Genomic DNA, 15,583 nt, shown 5'->3' on the forward strand with positions numbered 1-15,583 from the left:
AGGCGGTAAAAAGCTGAATCGTGGCTTTGCAGGCTCTGGCTGAAAAAAAGTAGCGCGTTTGGGTAGTGGCTGGTTACAGTACTGTGAGACTCAGGCTCGTGCCCGCGTCGACCGAAAGCTTTGTTTACTTTCCTCTGTTTAGCTAAAAGGAGATTCCCGGTCGGAATATTATCGCTTTTTTACGAGAAAAATTGCATAAAAATGGATTTTAAACAGCGGTTGACATGCTTCGAAGTACGGTAATGGAATATTTCGATTTTTTTTGTCACGAATTGCGCCATGCGCGCGATCCTGATTTACCATTTCAGATAGTGTCTGGGACGCACGAACAAAACGCCGCTATTCGGATATAACGATGGATTATTTTGGACCAAACCAACATTTGTTATTGAAGTAGCAGTCCTGGGAGTGCATTCTGACGAAGACAACAAAAGGTAATCAAACTTTTATAATAGTAAACCTGATATTGGTGAGTGCTAAACTTGCCTGGTGTCTAAATAGCTAGCCCGTGATGCCTGGGCTATGTACTTAGAATATTGCAAAATGTGCTTTCACCAAAAAGCTATTTTAAAATCGGACATATCGAGTGCATAGAGGAGTTCTGTATCTATAATTCTTAAAATAATTGTTATGCTTTTTGTGAACGTTTATCGTGAGTAATTTGGTAAATTCTTAGTGAATTCGCTGGAAGTTTGCGGGGGGTATGCTAGTTCTGAACGTCACATGCTAATGTAAAAAGCTGGTTTTTGATATAAATATGAACTTGATTGAACAAAACATGCATGTATTGTATAACATAATGTCCTAGGGTTGTCATCTGATGAAGATCATCAAAGGTTAGTGCTGCATTTAGCTGTCTTCTGGGTTTTTGTGACATTATATGCTAGCTTGAAAAATGGGTGTCTGATTATTTCTGGCTTGGTACTCTGCTGACATAATCTAATGTTTTGCTTTTGTTGTAAAGCCTTTTTGAAATCGGACAGTGTGGTTAGATAAAGGAGAGTCTTATCTTTAAAATGCTGTGAAATAGTCATATGTTTGAAAAATTGAAGTTTTTGTAATTTTTGACGAATTTGTAATTCGCGCCACGCCTATCATTGGATATTGGAGCAGGTGTTCCGCTAGCGGAACGTCTAGATGTAAGATAATAAATAATATTATTATTGAATGCATTAACAGAAATTACAGTAACCAAACAAACATTGTAGATTAGAAGTTATGGTAATTAACGGTAAATGTACTACTGGTGAGGCATCCCTGCGGCCTATGCAATGGATTAGTCTACTGAGACAGGCATCAATCAAGACATGCAATAAAACATTACTTATTTTGTTGCAACTGATCGAGTACAAAATTCTCGGTCGACCAACAGCCTATTGACCAAACAATCGACCATTCAACTAACTGGGATCAGCCCTAAAGTTTTTAAATGTCAAATAGTATTTGAACCCAGGTTCACATTTTCAGCTCATCTACTGAATGCAAATCTACTCTGACAGAAGAGGGGAATGCAATAGTACGATATCTCCTACTGAGCCCAACCCACAGTGGGTCAAGACTGTCTCCTGCATTCTGACATGAGTGTTTTATGCCTATGAACTGTCTGCCAGAGTCAATTACATTCAAAACTACCGCAGACCTTTGATTTAGAACAATGCCAATCGTTTTCTGGAGAACTCTCCAATGAATTCATGATCAGAATTCTAATTTAACTAACTCAAACTGAAATTAAACCACTGCTTGGGGATTATCAAAGCAATCGGGAACTGGAACAGTATTAATATGAAAACCCAAAGAAAAAGCTTTTTATAGTTGTCGGTCCCCTCCACCTCTCACTCAATTTATAGTCAGTGACATTGCCAATGTGAATGATTTAAACCCTGCAAGCCTCAGTGTTTCCTTCCTCAGTGCCAGCTGAGCTGCTCTCTCCATTCTGTAGTGTCTATCTACTAGAGGTCGACCGATTAATCAGAATGGCCGATAAATTAGGGCCGATTTCGAGTTTTCATAACAATCGGTATTTTTGGCTGCCGATTATTTAAAACAATTTTTGAATTAATATATATTTTTTTTACACCTTTATTTAACTAGGCAAGTCAGATTAAGAACACATTCTTATTTTCAATGACGGCCTAGGAACGGGGTTAACTGCCTTGTTCAGGGGGGGGGGGGGGGATTTGTTTTTGCAACCTTCGGTTACTAGTCCAACGCTCTAACCACCTGCCTTACATTGCACTCCACGAGGAGCCTGCATGGCAGGCTGACTACCTGTTACGCGAGGGCAGCAAGAAGCCAAGGTAAATTGCTAGCTAGCATTAAACTTATCTTATAAAAAACTATCAATATTAACATAATCACTAGTTAAACTAGTAATATCATCAACCATGTGTAGTTATCTAACGTGTCCTGCGTTGCATATAATCGATGCGGTGCCTGTTAATTTCTCATTGAATCACAGCCTACTTCGACAAATGGGTGTTGATTTAACAAGCGCATTTGCGAAAAAAAGCACTGTCGTTGCACCAATGTACCTAACCATAAACATCAATGCCCTTCTTTAAAATCAATACACAAGTATATATTTTTAAACCTGCATATTTAGTTAATATTGCCTGCTAACATGAAATTGTGTCACATTTCTAGCGTTCATTGCACGCAGAGTCAGGGTATATGCAACAGTTTGGGCCGCCTGGCTCGTGGCAAACTAATTTGCCTGAATTTTACATAATTATGACATAACATTGAAGGTTGTGTAATGTAACAGGAATATTTAGACTTAGGGATGCCACCCGTTAGATAAAATACGGAACGGTTCCGTATTTCACTGAAAGAAAAAACGTTTGTTTTCGAGATGATAGTTTCCGGATTCGACCATATTAAATGACCTAAGGCTCGTATTTGTGTGTTTATTATATTATAATTAAGTCTATGATTTGATAGAGCAGTCTGACTGAGCGGTGGTAGGCAACAGCAGGCTCGTAAGCATTCATTCAAACAGCACTTTCGTGCGTTTTGCCAGTAGCCCTTCGCTGTGCTTCAAGCATTGCGCTGTTTATGACTTCAACCCGGGTGGGTATAATTTGTGGAACATTCCAACAGGAATCTACTCCAAAAACTTCGTAAATAACAAGGTTGCCAAAAAACAACGCATACAAAGTTGTATTGCGGCAGAATAAGATACCGGGTACTGCTCTCTCCTCCTCCTCCCCTGCTCTCTCCTCCTCCTCCCCTGCTCTCTCCTCCTCCTCCCCTGCTCTCCTCCTCCTCCTCCCCTGCTCTCCTCCTCCTCCTCCCCTGCTCTCCTCCTCCTCCTCCCCTGCTCTCCTCCTCCTCCTCCCCTGCTCTCCTCCTCCTCCTCCCCTGCTCTCCTCCTCCTCCTCCCCTGCTCTCCTCCTCCTCCTCCCCTTAATCCCATCTGAAACTAACATGCGTCCCAAATGGCACCCTATTCCCTGTATACTGCACTACTTCAGACCAGTGCCGTTTGGGATGTACCCAGGACACAAAGGCAACACAAATATGAGTCATAATGTAGCTCAGTGCTGTAATGTAATTATTCTGTCACATTTTCTAAAAATGTTCTTTGTTTGTCGAGTTTCTGGTTGGGGCTTCAAAAGAGCAATGTCTTGTTTGAACATGTTATCTCTGCTAATATTGCCTTGGTTTTGGAAATGGCCTGAAATGGGCTACTGTTGGCCCTGTGTGTCTAGCAGCCACGGTCTCCGAATAGGCTGCTTTTGGCCCGACATGTACACTATATATACACACACAATAGTATGTGGACACCACTTCAAATTAGTGAAGAGAAACAAATGGCAGAAGAATGGCCTTACTGCAGAGGTCAGTGACTTTCAACGTGGCACCGTCATAGGATGCCACCTTTCCAACAAGTCTGTTCATCAAATTGCTGCCCTGGTCAACTAAGTGCTGTTATTGTGAAATGGAAATGTCAAGAAGCAACAACGGCTCAGCCGCGAAGTGGTAGGCCACACAAGCTCACAGAACGGTACTGCCGAGTGCTGAAGCACGTAGCATGTAAAAATTGTCTGTCCGCGGTTGCAACACTCACTACTGAGTTCAAAACTGCCTCTTGAAGCAACGTCAGCACAATAACTATTCGTCTGGAGCTTCATGAAATGGGTTTCCACGGCTGAGCAGCCACACACACAAGCCTAAGATTGAAGCATTGCGAAGAGCTGCTGGCAAACGCAGTAAAGTGCTGTTTGAATGAATGCTTATGAGCCTGCTGGTGCCTACCACTGCTCAGTCAGACTGCTCTATCAAATCATAGACTTAATTATAATATAATAACACACAGAAATAGGTCATTAATATGGTCAAATCCGTAAACTATAATTTCAAAAACAAAACGTTTGTTCTTTCAGTGAAATACGGAATCGTTCCATCCATAAGTCTAAATATTGCTGTTACATTGCACAACCTTCAATGTCATAATTATGTAAAATTCTGGCAAATTAGTTCGCAACGAGCCAGGTGGCCCAAACTGTTGCATATACCCTGACTCTGCGTGCAATGAACGCAAGTGTGTGACACAATTTCCCTAGTTTAATATTGCCTGCTAACATGAATTTCTTTTAACTAAATATGCAGATTTAAAAAAAAATACACTTCTGTGAATTGATTTTAAGAAAGGCATTGATGTTTATGGTTAGGTACATTCGTGCAACAATTGTGCTTTTTTCGCAAATGCGCTTGTTAAAATCAACACCCGTTTGTCGAAGTAGGCTGTGATTCAATGTTAAATTAACAGGCACCGCATCGATTATATGCAACGCAGGACAAGCTAGATAAACTAGTAATATCATCAACCATGTGTAGTTAATCACTAGTTATGTTAAGATTGTTTTTATAAAGATACGTTTAATGCTAGCTAGCACTTTACCTTGGCTGCACTCGCATAACAGGTAGTCAGTCTGCCACGCAGTCTCCTCGTGGAGTGCAATGTAAATCGGCCATGATCGGTGTCCAAAAATGGCAATTACCGATTTGTTATGAAAACTTGGGAAAAAAATAAAAAAATAAAAAAATAATAATAATAATAATAATTTTTTTTAAAAATACAAAAAAAAAAAAAAAAAAACTAATTAAATCGGCCATTCCGATTAATCGGTCGACCTCTTGTGCAGAAGATGAATGGTGCTAGTAGAGATACTGGGGTGCAAATGAGCAAAAAAATAAATAACCATCTTTGACGTACCCCACATGACTCTCTGTCTCTGTAGTTAGTATTCTGCCACTATGACGTACCCCACATGGAGATGAGGTAGTTGGGTGGGCTATTTACAGATGGGCTATGTACAGATGCAATGATCGGTAAGCTGCTCTGACAACTGATGCTTAAAGTTATTGAGGGAGATATGAGTCTCCAGCTTCAGTGATTTTTGCATTTTTTCCCCATCATTGGCAGCAGTGAACTGGAAGGAAAGGCGGCCAAAGAGGAGTTGGCTTTGGGGGTGACCAGTGAAATATACCTGCTGGAGCGCGTGGTATGGGTGGGTGCTGCTATGGTGACTAGTGAGCTGAAATAAGGCGGGGCTTTACCTAGAAAAGACTTATAGATGACCTGGAGCCAGTGTGTTTGGCGACGAATATGAAGCGAGGGCCAACCAACGAGAGCATACAGGTTACAGTGGTGGGTAGTATATGGGACTATTGTGACAAAACGGATGGCACTGTGATAGACTACATCCAATTTGCTGAGTAGAATGTTGGAGGCTATTTTGTAAATGACATTGCCGAAGTCAAGGATCGGTAGTATAGTCAGTTTTACGAGGGTACGTTTGGCAGCATGAGTGAAGGATGCTTTGTTGCAAAATAGGTAGCCGATTCTAGATTTAATTTTGGATTGGAGATGCTTAATATGAGTCTGGAAGGAGAGTTTACAGTCTAGCCAGACACCTAGATATTTGTAGTTGTTCACATATTCTAAGTCAGAACTGTCCAGACTAGCGATCGGTTGAAGAGCATGCATTTAGTTTTACTTGCATTGAAGAGCAGTTGGAGGCCACGGAAGGAGTGTTGTATGGCATTGAAGCTCGTCTGGAGGTTTGTTAACCTCACTAGGGTAGGGGGCAGCATTCAGAATTTTAGATGAAAAGCGTGCCCAAAGTAAACTGCCTGCTACTCAGGTCCAGAAGCTAGGATATGCATATAATTGGTAGATTTGGATAGAAAACACTAAAGTTTCCAAAACTGTTAAAATGTCAGTGAGTATAACAGAACTGATATGGCAGGCGAAAACCTGAGGAAAATCCATCCCGGAAGTGCTATTATTTTGAAATGCCTGTTTTTCCCTTGAAAGCCTATCCACCATACAAAGACTTATGACCCAGTTCACGATCCCTATGGCTTCCACTACACGTGGCCAGTCTTTAGGCATCGTTTCAGGCTTTTACTCTGAAAAAAATGAGGGAGAAACACCACTTTCAATGAGAGGACAGTGGAAATTTCCAGACATGAGTCCTGCGTGTGACCGGGAGCGTGCCATTCTTGTTTTTCCTTTTCTATTGACGAAGCTATTGTCCAGTTGAAATATGATCGATTATTTATGACAAAAACACCCTGAGGATTGATTATAAACATCGTTTGACATGTTTCTACGAACTTTTATGTTACTTTTTTGATTTTGTGTCCGTTGTGACCGTGCTTTGTTCCAATGGATTACTGAACAAAACGCACCAACAAAAACGGAGGTTTCTGAATATAAAGAGGGACTTTATCAAACAAAATGAACATTTATTGTGTAACATGGAGTCTTGGGAGTGCAACCATATGAAGATCAAAGGTAAATGATACATTTTTTCGCTAATTCTGACTTTTGTTACTCCTCTTCTTGGCTGCTAACTGTTTGTAATGATTTGTCTGCTGGGCGCTGTTCTCAGATAATCGCATGGTTTGCTTTCGCCGTAAAGCCTTTTTGAAATCTGACACAGCGGTTGGATTAACAAGAAGTTTATCTTTAAGCTGGTGTATAACATTTGTATCTTTTATGTATGTTTATTATGAGAATTTCTGTTTTGTTGAGTTTTACGCTCTGCAATTTCACCGGATGTTGTTTGAGACAGTGGATTACTGAACAAAACGCAGGTTTTTGGATATAAAGAGGGACTTTATTGAACAAAACAAACATTTATTGGGTAACTGGGAGACTTGTGAGTGTAACCATATTAAGATAAAAGGTAAGTGATTAATTTTATTGCTATTTCTGACTTTTGTTCCTCGTCTACTTGGCTGGTTACTGTTTAATGATGTGTCTGCTGGGCTCTGTTCTCAGATAATGGGATTAAGGTCTGGAGATTGTCTAGGCCACTCCAGGACCTTAATGTGCTTCTTCTTGAGCCACTCCTTTGTTGTCTTGGCCGTGTGTTTTGGGTCATTGTCATGCTGGAATACCCATCCACGACCCATTTTCAATGCCCTGGCTGAAGGAAGGAGGTTCTCACCCAAGATTTGACGGTACATGGCCCCGTCCATCATCCCTTTGATGCGGTGAAGTTGTCCTGTCCCCTTAGAAGAAAAACACCCCCAAAGCATAATGTTTCCACCTCCATGTTTGACGGTGGGGATGGTTTTCTTGGGGTCATAGGCAGCCTTCTTCCTCCTCCAAACACGGCGAGTTGAGTTGATGCCAAAGAGCTCCATTTTGGTCTCATCTGACCACAACACTTTCACCCAGTTGTCCTTTGAATTATTCAGATGTTCATTGGTAAACTTCAGACAGGCATGTATATGTGCTTTCTTGAGCAGGGAGACCTTGCGGGCGCTGCAGGATTTCAGTCCTTCATGGCGTAGTGTGTTACCAATTGTTTTCTTGGTGACTATGGTCCCAGCTGCCTTGAGATCATTGACAAGATCCTCCCGTGTAGTTCTGGGCTGATTCCTCACCGTTCTCATGATCATTGCAACTCCACGAGGTGAGATCTTGCATGGAGCCCCAGGCCGAGGGAGATTGACAGTTCTTTTGTGTTTCTTCCATTTGCGAATAATCGCACCGTTGTCACCTTCTCACCAAGCTGCTTGGCGATGGTCTTGTAGCCCATTCCAGCCTTGTGTAGTTCTACAATCTTGTCCCTGACATCCTTGGAGAGCTATTTGGTCTTGGCCATGGTGGAGAGTTTGGAATCTGATTGATTGATTGCTTCTGTGGGCAGGTGTCTTTTATACAGGTAACAAGCTGAGATTAGTAGCACTCCCTTTAAGAGTGTGTTCCTAATCTCAGCTCTTTACCTGTATAAAAGACACCTGGGAGCCAGAAATCTCTGATTGACCCCCTCTCAAAAACTTATTTCCCTCATTAAAATGCAAATCAATTTATAACATTTTTGACATGTGTTTTTCTGGATTTTTTTGTTGTTATTCTGTCGCTCACTGTTCAAATAAACCTACCATTAAAATGATAGACTGATCATTTCTTTGTCAGTGGGCAAATGTACAAAATCAGCAGGGGATCAAATACTTTTTTCCCTCACTGTATGGGTCTAGTGGTCATGGTCTCAAGTCTATTACGTAGAATTGTTCCAGGTATTTTGTCAGTGAGCGAGCTATACTGCAGGCTAAGAAGTAACCACGTGGCCAGGCTCAATCGCTACTGCATATGGAGGGAAAGTCGACTGGGGACGTGATTTGGTCTGCAGTATTGAACATTGAAATCGAATCTATTTCTAGGGTAATGACATTGTTCTGGGAATATTCAATGTCTAGTAGTGAGTGCGATCTGATCTCACCTGAGACAACCTACAGGCGTGAGTCCATGTGAACCATTGAAAGTCATTGAGCCACCCTCCAGAGTGTATTGTATAATAACACAGATAGCCCCAGCTGCCTGCCTGATATTTATTTTCACACTACCTATTCATACTGTATCTTCGCTCCTGTGAGTCACTGTGGCATTCTGCAAAGCTAAACAAGGACACAAAAAGTCCACCTTAAATATGGCAAGAGATGGACTGGTTTGATTTATGTACTTAATCTGCCATATGCAAGGAGGACTTTGTGTCCTTGTTTAGCCATGCAGAATGTCACAGTGACATGAGAGAAGAGATATTAAAATGCTTTAAGGCATAAATGTAAAAAAGATATGACAAAGAATGTTCCCTCTACAATATACTTTATTTTTCCCATTCTATTCTTAATGCACTTCACATGATTTCACCTCTGTTCATCCAGATTGGGCATAATCCCTAGTCATGATGGGAAAATGACATAAGATGAATTAGTATTCATAAACAGAGTAGTAGTAGTAGTAGTAGTTGTGTCCTTTTATGTTTTTGGTATGTATTAAAAGCCCAAATATAATGTTATTTCCATCTGGTTACTGGAATGTTGATTTACCGATCAACATTAAAATGTTAAGTCAAACAGATTCATGCATTACAGAGTACAGCCTAATGAATGATTGATAATACACACTAATATCCCTGATATCAGTAAATCATGAAGACTTAAATAGAATTGATTCAAATGATTCCCATTGATCAGGGTTGTGTGACAGCGGCCGGGAATCAGTTAGGCTTCTATTCCAGTGCCTGAGTAACTAAATTATTGGTCCCCTGACTTGCCTAGTTAAATACATTTAAATCTTCATTTGAGGATGTGGTTGAAATGATCTTCATAGGATATAAGCGTCCCTGGGAACAGAACTCTGCAATGGAAAATATAAGTCTCTCAAAAATAGTAACCTATCATTCAAATTCTCTCTTCAGAATAGGAGGATTCAAGAAGAGCAAAGATGGTTTCAGACATGTCAAGTAGTCTATCAGCGTCCTCTTACGTTACCTTACTTTTTTAAAATCTAATATTAGAAACAGGACATGCATGACATCCTAGATGGTTCAAGCGTAACCATGGTTTGAGAGAGAGTACTGTGATGAGCTGTGAGAGTGAAGTGAGTTATTGAACATACAGTATACCTACGACACCAGAGGTGTTATTCACAACAACAGCTGAGAGAGAGATGGAGCAGAGAGATTGAGAGACAGAAAGAAAGAAAGAGCGAGAAAGAAATATGCTAGAGAGAAAGAGACAGAAAGAGCGCGAGAGAGTCAGTCAAACACAGTGAATAAAGCTGGTCCTCCCAGTGCCAGCAGCACACCACATCATCAGATAGCCTAAAACATCTTACTGACATGTCAACAGGATTTCATCTTCAAGCCAGCGCTACTCTGACTACTTGGGGGCACGCAGCTATGCAAGACGCACACAGCACAGCAGACAAGTTTTGGAACCTCTAAATCTAACATTTGGTCATTCTTTTGTGACACGATAAGATCTGAAAGCTGCTGACAGGCAGCAAGCAGGCCAGTTAGTTCACCATGTGTGACGTCAGTCGATTGACATTTTCCATTCACTTCCATACAACAAAACACTGGGCCAGGAAATACATGAAAAAACATATTAAGGTTTCTTAATGTTTAAATCAGATCTTACTTCAAATATTTTTTTGTGTAAAAAAAGCCCTAAGACTGCCAGTCTAACAGCAAGTCCATGCACTTCCTTTTGAGGCTAAAGCCAAGACCTCTGTACGACAAGAGGCAGGTGAGATGAAGAAACCAAATTCGGTCTCGCTCCCAAAACCAACGCCTTCGGGGAAAGAAACAGAACTGCTCTGGTCGTGTTGCCCCGGTTACGCTCCACAGCATCTAATAAACCTTGGCAGCTAACCTTTTCATTCATCCATCTCTCCTACCTCTTATCTCTTCTCCCCCCTTTCATCCACCTCTCCTCCTCTTGGGGTATCAGCAAAACAACAAATCTCCACAGCGACAAAGCAATCGATTTCTCCCAGAAACGTTCTCTTCTCTCAACACTAAATGTCAATCCCCTTATTCTCAATGATCATTGATAGCCTTTTAATTGTGCTTCTGGTATTCCAAGTGGCATCTCTTCCAAGAAAAGCTGGACAAAGCCTGGTTTCCTTGAACAGTCAGAGGTTGCATCCTATTCCTACCCAAATTACTGGAGAAACAAACCCACATATATCTGAATTTTAACAACGGAGCCTCCCTCTGGCACAGGGACAAAAAGTCACCCAATGGTCTGAAACTGCTTCACTCTAAAACATAATGCCAGAAACTATTTCTCTGTAAAAACAGTATTTTTTGGACATATAGCCATAAGGTGAGAGTATGTGCAGGACAGCAGTGCAAGCCCAGCACATCTCTTTTAAGGAGCAGAATACTATACAGCTGTAGTGCTCTCTTCTACGGCACTATAATCAGGTTATAATCTCCATTTTACAGCCTTAATGGAAGCCTGCGCTCGCCTCTCAGTCATTCTATCCACAGCAGCACAGAGCTCACAGACCCAGGTTGAGTCCCAAATGACACCCTTTTCACTATATAGCAAACTACTTCCGACCACCCTTTGAGCTCTGGTCGAAAGTAGTGGACTGTAAAATGGAAAGGGGTGCAAATTAGGACACCCCAGTCTGTCATTGCTACCTGTGCTTAAGAGCTTACAACAGGGTCGTTCCATTTCATTTCAGCAAGCCATGACACACACCCTCTCAGACTGTTCTGAAAAGGGTTTCTGTAGTTAGAAACATAAGAATTCCTGCAACATTATCTTGTTAACCTTTTAGGGACAGACATTCCGCTAGCGGAACGCCTCACCAATATCCAATGGTAGAGCGTGGCGCGAAATACAAATACCTCAAAAATGCTATAACTTCAATTTCTTAAACATATGACTATTTTACACCATTTTAAAAGACAAGACTCTCGTTAATCTAACCACATTGTCCGATTTCAAAAAGGCTTTACAGCGAAAGCAAAACATTAGATTATATCAGGAGAGTACCCTGCTAAAAATAATCACAGCCATTTTCAAAGCAAGCATATGTCACAAAAACCAAAATCACAGCTAAATGCAGCACTAACCTTCGATGATCTTCATCAGATGACAACCCTAGGACATTATGTTATACAACACATGCATGTTTTGTTCAATCTAGTTCATATTTATATCAAAAACCAGCTTTTTACATTAGCATGTGATGTTCAGAACTAGCATACCCACCGCAAACTTCCGGTGAATTTACTAAATTACTCATGATAAACGTTCACAAAAAACATAATTATTTTAATAATTATAGATACAGAACTCCTTTATGCAATCGCGGTGTCAGATTTTAAAATAGCTTTTCGGCGAAAGCACATTTTGCAATATTCTGAGTAGATAGCTCAGCCATCACAGGCTAGCTAATTTGACACACCAAGTTTGGTGCTCACTAAACTCAGAATTACTATAAGAAAAATTGGATTACCTTTGCTGTTCTTCGTCAGAATGCACTCCCAGGACTTCTACTTCAACAACACATGTTGTTTTGGTTCCAAATAATCCATAGTTATATTGAAATAGCTCCGTTTTGTTCGTGCGTTCAGGTCACTACCCGAAGGGTGACGCGCAAGCGCATTTCGTGAGAAAAATTCAAAATATTCCATTACCGTACTTCGAAGCATGTCAAACGCTGTTTAAAATCTATTTTTATACTATTTTTCTCGTAAAATAGCGATAATATTCCAACCGGGCGACATTGTATTCATTCAAAGGCTGAAAGAAAAAAATGGAGTACTCTCATGGACGCGCATCTCCAGTGTCACTGTTCCCAGGCTGACCACTAACAAATTATCCTGCTGTTCTTCGCCCAGAGACAGCAGACACCCCATTACACTTTCTGGCGCCTTCTGAGAGCCAATGGAAGCCTTAGAAAATGTCATGTTACAGCACAGATGCTGTATTTTCGATAGAGATGCTACAGAAGGACAACAAATTGTCAGACAGGGCACTTCCTGTATGGAATCTTCTCAGGTTTTGGCCTGCCATATGAGTTCTGTTATACTCACAGACACCATTCAAACAGTTTTAGAAACTTTAGAGTGTTTTCTATCCAAATTCTAGTTTCTGGGCAGGAGTAGTAACCAGATTAAATCGGGTACGTTTTTTATCCGGCTGTGAAAATACTGCCCCCTATCCCAAACAGGTTAAAAGACATTAAGCCTAACTGATTGCACCCAAATTGGCTATTGGTCATGTAAAATAACCCATGAGCACCAACATGTGAAGTTCATATGAGCATGTCAAATTGGGTGTCAAATGAAAGCTACATGTTTAGCATACACACATATACATACACACATATACACACATACACACATACATACATACATACATACATACATACATACATACACAGTTTAACCATTTTCCATCCTAAAAATGTAGAATTAGCAAAGGCTTCTGGTCAAACAGATAGAAAAAGTATTAGTCTTCAAGGTATTAGAAATACATCAACACACAATAATATTGAAGACCCCTGCCAGCTAATATGAATAAATTGTTCTGCCTTCTGTAAGTTTAAGAAACATTGCCTTATGCCTTGAAATTCTGTTACCAAACAAAAACATATCTTTAAGATCATTTCTAATTTCTCTCATGAGGACGGAGGATAATGAAAGCTCACAGAGCTAACAAGTAAAGGTAGACCTATGAATTAGTGCTTTTACTGATATCAATTGTGTTTATGAATTATGTGATTAAAACTCGACATTCCAAAAAAATGGTAACGGAATTTCTGCAATTGAATTGGCTACAATGGGATATCATAGTAGTCACAAACAGTTGGATTCACAAGGTTGGTCAGCACAGTAGAGTAGAGTTCAGTACATTACAGTACTTTATTGAGCTCTACTGTGCTGTACTTTGATGTACAAACTTGTGAAACAGACGCCAATGACTGGATCAGATTTGGTCTTGCCCGGACCAATCAAATTTAGTCTTGCAGAGCTCATTAAAATAATAGCCAGCGTGTAGAATAATTACCAAATATGCAAAGGAGGATATTGCATATTTCTACCTTTGTACCTATTTAGGATACATCAACATGAGGAGAATGACATTCATATCCATAATTATGCATTTCTGTGTAGTACAGATCAGGAACACATTATGAAATTCCGTTACCGCAATTCCGTTAACAGGTGTAAATCCACATCACTTACTGTATTTCATTAACCAAAAGTGTTTTAAGGTCAATGTGTCATGTCATAGGTGACACCCTATTCTTTCTGCAGATGTCGTTGAATCTTAATTCGGTGCAAATCTTTTTTGAAAACGTGGACACAAAAAAAAAAAAAAATGAGGAAGATTTTACCAAAATCATTTTACTAAACTCTGCATCTGCACAGTTCTTCCAGTAAATGTGTTTTTGTAAAATGATCAGTGTAAATTGTTAAAAGTCGTCCTTGTGCGTAGAGTTGTATGATTTATTAACTTTGAAATCAATTTTTTTTTGTTTTACACTGACATCTGAGTCATTTCAACTTAGAAGGACTCACATAATACCCAACATCTGATTTGGACCAAACATCCATTATGTTTGACAAGTAGTATGAAGCTGCAGCTTGGAGTATTGTTTATTCATATTATGTAATGTATTCTCAGGGAATTTGACTGTTTTTTCCCCCCCGTCAGAGAAATTAGCCATTAAAGCACCATGCTCTACCAACTGAGCCACACGGGAAACTCTGACCATTGACTTGAATAGGGATGCCCATTCACAGAATCTATTTCTGTGGTTTGTCTGACAGGGGGAATGTGTTACAGGACAGCCTAGAACAGGGTTATCCAATCCTATTTCTGGAGCGCTACCCGCCTGTGGGTTTTCGCTCCAACCCAAGTTGTAACTAACCTGATTCAGCTTATCAACCCATTTTTTAAAAATCAGGTGTGCTAGATTAGGGTTGGAGCAAAAATATACAGGGCACAGTATCCCAAAAGCATCTTAAGACTAAACTCACCGTTACAACCTTCGTAGGCGCATCGTTAAATCTCCAAGCTGGTTTCCAAAACCATCATTAGTAAAGTTGCACTTTAAAACGCTTGTTATTTCCCAACTGCCTCAGACCAGTCGTAGAACAGAAAAGTGCCCTATTAGATGCATTTTTGCCCTTTATACACAGAAGATCTCTGCTGGTTTCTCTGACAGGGGAAACGTGTCACAGGACACTGGAATGGACATAGTACCTCTGACCAATGACTTGAATAGGGGGTAGTCTCGCTGACAGGGGGAGTGTGTCACTGAACAGCTTGCCTACTGAGAGCCAGTTTCCATTTCACCAGTAAGATAAGATACTTCACGGGTGACAATACATGACCTCCACTATACTCAAGTGTGTGTGTGTCCGTCCAAGGGTCTACATATGGATGATATGATGCATGGTATCATTGTAATGCATTTTGCAGTCGTGTAGTCCAGGCTTGTAACCTAATAAAGGTTCCCGGCCTTCTGGTAATCATGCAATATAGTCACTAGTCAGTAACGGCCATTTATATATGGCTCTGGTAATTACTGTTTAAGTGTGAGTGTCCACAGACATTCCATAAGTCACATCTTATCAGGTCATCCCCAGCCAGATGCGTCACCCCCCTCCCCCAGGGGTAATATGTCAGTGTTTGAGGTACACCATTTCAGATACATAGAATTTATTGAAACATGACCCAAATATATAATGTGTAGTCTGTGATATGCACTATGAATTGAGATATCCCCAAAAAACTGAAGGGG

General features: G+C 40.5%; 1 protein-coding gene across 2 annotated transcripts in view; it reads right to left on the reverse strand.

Annotated features, from left to right (window-relative positions):
- LOC106580627 (neural proliferation differentiation and control protein 1) overlaps positions 1-15,583 on the reverse strand; it is a 40,354-nt gene that overhangs the window by 23,567 nt on the left and 1,204 nt on the right. The gene's annotated exons all lie outside the window — the stretch shown is intronic.

Source organism: Salmo salar, chromosome ssa20, assembly GCF_905237065.1.
Source record: "Salmo salar chromosome ssa20, Ssal_v3.1, whole genome shotgun sequence".
Lineage (NCBI taxonomy): Eukaryota > Metazoa > Chordata > Actinopteri > Salmoniformes > Salmonidae > Salmo > Salmo salar.